At 39.0% G+C, this 4,498-nt stretch overlaps 1 pseudogene; it reads left to right on the top strand.

The window, feature by feature from the left end:
• Positions 1–592: 592 nt before the first annotated feature.
• On the top strand, positions 593–3,793 carry LOC121477047 (annotated as a pseudogene).
• The last annotated feature ends 705 nt before the right edge of the window (positions 3,794–4,498 follow it).

Below are 4,498 nucleotides of genomic sequence, written 5' to 3'. Positions count from 1 at the left end.
TAAGCACTAATATTTGAAAAACCTGTGCTGTACTCTATGGTCTCTTAGCTTACGGACTAAGTTTTCTGACATAAAGTCCAATAAAGCTATAGAACTTTAACCCTGCTCCTGATACCAATTAATTGCCTACTGGATCAGATTTCTCAAACATAAGTATTTTATAACCCCTTTAATAGGAATAATAATAACAGTAAGAAAGTAGCATAAGCCACAGTGTTTATTTGAATTATTTATTATATCATTTGTTGTATTTTAAGTGCAAACACAAATCTAGGTAGGAAGTTACTATGATTTAAATTTTTCTATTACTATAAATCAAAGAAAAGTTAATAATTATATACAAACAAGAAGGGAAAAACAAATATTAAAATTATCAGTAATAATTCAGTGGGATAAGTCTACTTCATTAACATTAAATTGCTGAATGCAAAATAAATCTGATAAACCTGACAGGTGGACACAGCTTCTTTTGAGTTTACCATGATTAACACTGAGCCTTATGATGGTTCTAAGTCTTACCCAATTTTTATAATATGAAATACCATGAAACTTTCTTTTGGATAGAACAAAACAATAGCTTTTGATCTTTCTTGGCCAGAATACTTACTTGCCAAAGTATTTTTTATTAATGTTTTTAATATTTAAATGTTTATATTAAAGTTTTAAGGGCAACTGCTGTTTTTTTGGAGGCCTCCAAAAAAGGGGGACTCCATGTGGGACTGGAGGGCAGGGATGTCACCGTGAGCTCTACCAAGGAATAGGGGAGAGGGGGTACATCTGCTGAGAAGGATTTGGAGTCCCACATTACAGCCTAACCATCCGCGTCAGGAAGGTTACCTTGGCACTACTAGCCCCCAACCATCTCCCAGGCTGGGAAAAGCAAAGCAGAGCAGTGGAGGGGGCTAGAATCAAATGTGCAAGATTCAAGTACCATTGAGCATCCAACCAAACCCCCGGCCTGCACTTCTCCTTTTAAGGAAGGGCTGTAGGAAGGAGTCTGCCAAGCATGGGCTGGTCCATAGCTGGAGGGAGTAGAGTAGTATAGGTGGAAGCCAAAGGCGCTCTCAGGAAAGGAAGCACAGGAGCAGAGGAGGCTGTGAGAATGTAGAAGAGCTCCCAGCAGGAGGCAGGGCTGGTGAAGGGGCAGCCTGGGCCACATTTGGAAGGCTCCAAGCAGGGTGGAAGTGCTTCTGCAGACACTGCCCACTGTTCCAGTACCTGGTGGTCACCTCCAGGGAGTTGCTCCCAATCTTCTCAAACAGGTAAGTAGGGAGTGGCAGTAAAAGGGGAAGGGGTAGCAGAAGCCCTGGCAAGGCAGTGGTTCTTTCCCCACTTCCAGTCCCAGCTGCCAGCTAGTTGGCTCTGCAAGTATTAAACTGTGCACCATTTTGCCTGCTACTGCTGACAATTTGCCCAGCATAGTGGCATGCCCAACATTTGCCCTCCCTGCCTGCTGGGATCCACCTGATGATTCCAAGGTCCCAGGTACTAGGAGCACTCATAGAAGCAGACAGCCAGAATGAAGTGCTTCTGATACCCCAGGGTCATCAATCTGCAGTGAAATAGACTAAAATTGTAGAGCAGGGGCACATCCAGGTGGGATTCTCAGCCATGCAGCAGACTTTCACGGCGACCTGCCTGTCACCCTGAGCTGCGACAATGAGAGTCTATACAGATCAAGGCAACTAGAGTTTTAGCGCTGAGTACTGGTAAAAAGTAAGCTATACATAAAGAGACTCTCAGAGATAGGTAAAGAATCCCTTTCAGATATGCAATTGGGAACTAATCTACCTATGTTTAAGGAGAATCCCAGAGCCTGGGAAAAGAACCACCTGAAGCATGTTTAGAGAAAACAATCTCCAGAGCTCAAATACAGAAATGAGTAGTTTGTGTTCCACCCAGGTGGGAAAATGTTATAAATATTGGGCCATCGAGTAGAGTACTAAGAAAGGTATTGCCTTAGGAGTGAAATAAAATTAGCCCAAGACTAAAGAGTTCCTCTGGCCCTAGGTAAGGTTCGAACTACTTCCAAGTAACCCAACTGGGTTGAAATCAAACCTCAAGAATATTTTTAGATATATAGAAATATTCAGTGCTCAACAAGGTACAATTCGGTGTGTTTGGCCTTCAGTCAGAAATTACCAGGCAAGCAAAGAAGGATGAAAATATGACCCAAACAAGGAGAAATTAAATCAAAGAGACCAGAAATGACACCAAAATAAAGTGTTGATAAATATATATCGTTATATATACACATTTGCCAAACGGTATCTATGATGTTGTTGCATTTAATTATTTACATAAATCATTGCCAGGGTAACACCTAGGCTGTTTAACTGTCTTTTACAATAATGAAGTTTCAGATATTCAATCTTTATTAAAAATCTACCATTTAAAGGTATGTGTGCTTGTGAGATGTGGGATGGGGGAGGATCACTGGAGAGATCTGACAAAGCTAGCATTCCCACCCCTGCCTTGGTGCCCAGCACCCACCCAATTAGCCCTGCTCAGCCATGATCAAAACGATTCCTATCTTCAACAGCCATGGGAAGGTGAGGCTCTCCAAGTTCTACCAACCTTAGAGTGGAGACACACAATAGCAAATTATCAGGGAGACAGTGCATTTGGTTACAAAGATGAAAATGTAGTTTCCTGGAAGAAGGATTGTTAATTGGAAGGTATGACAACAAACTGACTTACAGACACAATGCAACATTATATTTTGTCTTCTGTGTGGATTCTTCAGAAAGTGATCTTGGCATTTTAAATCAATACAGCCACAGAAGAAGCCCAAGACTCATGGGTCTCTTACCATGTGTATCCAGATCTGACCCCTGAATCCACCCCTCCCTGTCTCCTGAAAATCATTCATAATGTCCCTAGAACTCAAGATATTTGTGGAAACATTGCTGTAAACTGGATTTATTTTCTATGTAAACCAAGTTCACAATATTCTTGCAGAATTGATGATGGGGGATAATGGTATTGGAGACCAACATGAATGAGATTGTCAAACAAATTGATGCACAAAATAAACTGGAGAAATCTGAGGCATGAGCTCCAGCCCATGCTGTATCAGCTATAAAGAATATGAATCTTCCTGAAATCCCAAGAGATAGTAATACTGGTAACATCAGTATAAAAGTGCCAGACCGGCCCTCTTTTAAATAAAAATTTTAAGAAGCTACTCCCAGGTAAAATCCAGGTAAAAACTTAGATGGAAAGCCATTTAAGTTTACCATGCAGCTGTTTACCAAAACTAGAGAAGAGTCTTAACTCTTGTTCTTGGATTTAAGTCAAGGCACTAGATAGAAGTTGTATAACATCAGTATAGAAGTTCAATGTTGCTTTTCTGTTCAGTATTTCAAAAAGTGTTTGAGTCATTACTTTAAATTTTGTATAATCCAAAATGTTGATGTTTTGTAGGGATCACAAAAGCAGTATTCCATAATTCTTCCTGTTATTTTCACAATTGTTATTAAAAGCGTTCTTTATAAAGTATTGTGTGAAAACATTATGACCTTTTTTCTTAGTTTAAATGAACTCCAAGGTAACCAGACTTCTAAAGCAAAAAATAAAATAAAAATAAAATAAAAAACTATTGTCATGTGTTTTGGAAATTTTTATGGTCTCACTTGTTATTACATTTTTAGTTTCATAATAATCCCTTATGCATATAATTTTTAGTGTTGTTTGATGGATGTGCCATTGTTAACTGTACCCTTAAGAAACAATAGTGATGATTGAGGTTTTACTTTTGATATTTTATCTTATTACAACCCATTTGGGAAATGGCAAGTTATTGTTTTTGTTTTTCTAATCCAGTCCATTTCTTCTGCTACACATTAATAAATGGCTCCTTTAGACTATTGATTGCTACTATCTGAAACCTACATTTATCACAGCTGCATCACTGTTTTCTATTGCACGTAATTTGCTCCTCATTTATTTCATTTTGTAACACACAAAAACTAAAAATCACAAACACCTGGTAATAGGGGACTATATAGGTTGCATATTTAACATGATACTGTTGTTTGTGACCATTTTATTAAAAACATAAATAGGTTTAGAATATACATATTATTAACAGAGGAACAAAATTTTTTAAAAACAGGGTTAAGTGACTGAAACTGAAATGTGCCAAGTGTTCACCACCAGGGATAAAAGGCAAACTGGGCAGCCCAGGTGGCTCAGAGGTTTAGCGCCACCTTCAGCCCCGGGTGTGATCCTGGAGACCTGGGATGGAGTCCCATGTCAGGCTCCCTGCATGGAGCCTGCTTCTCCCTCTGCCTGTGTCTCTGCCTCTCTCTCTCTCTCTCTCTCTCTCTCTCATAAATAAATAAAGTCTTTAAAAAATAAGGCAAACTAACAATATTTCTCTATTTTATCATACTTTATAATATTCTGTCAAATATATAGAGGTTTGCTGGTCTGCCCAGATTCCACTGATTTCTAAGTCCTTGCTCTGTAGCTTTTTCCTTTGAATCATTGAGTT

Source organism: Vulpes lagopus, chromosome 16 (assembly GCF_018345385.1).
Source record: "Vulpes lagopus strain Blue_001 chromosome 16, ASM1834538v1, whole genome shotgun sequence".
In the NCBI taxonomy this organism is placed as follows: domain Eukaryota; kingdom Metazoa; phylum Chordata; class Mammalia; order Carnivora; family Canidae; genus Vulpes; species Vulpes lagopus.
This window is presented reverse-complemented; position numbering and strand designations above follow the sequence as displayed.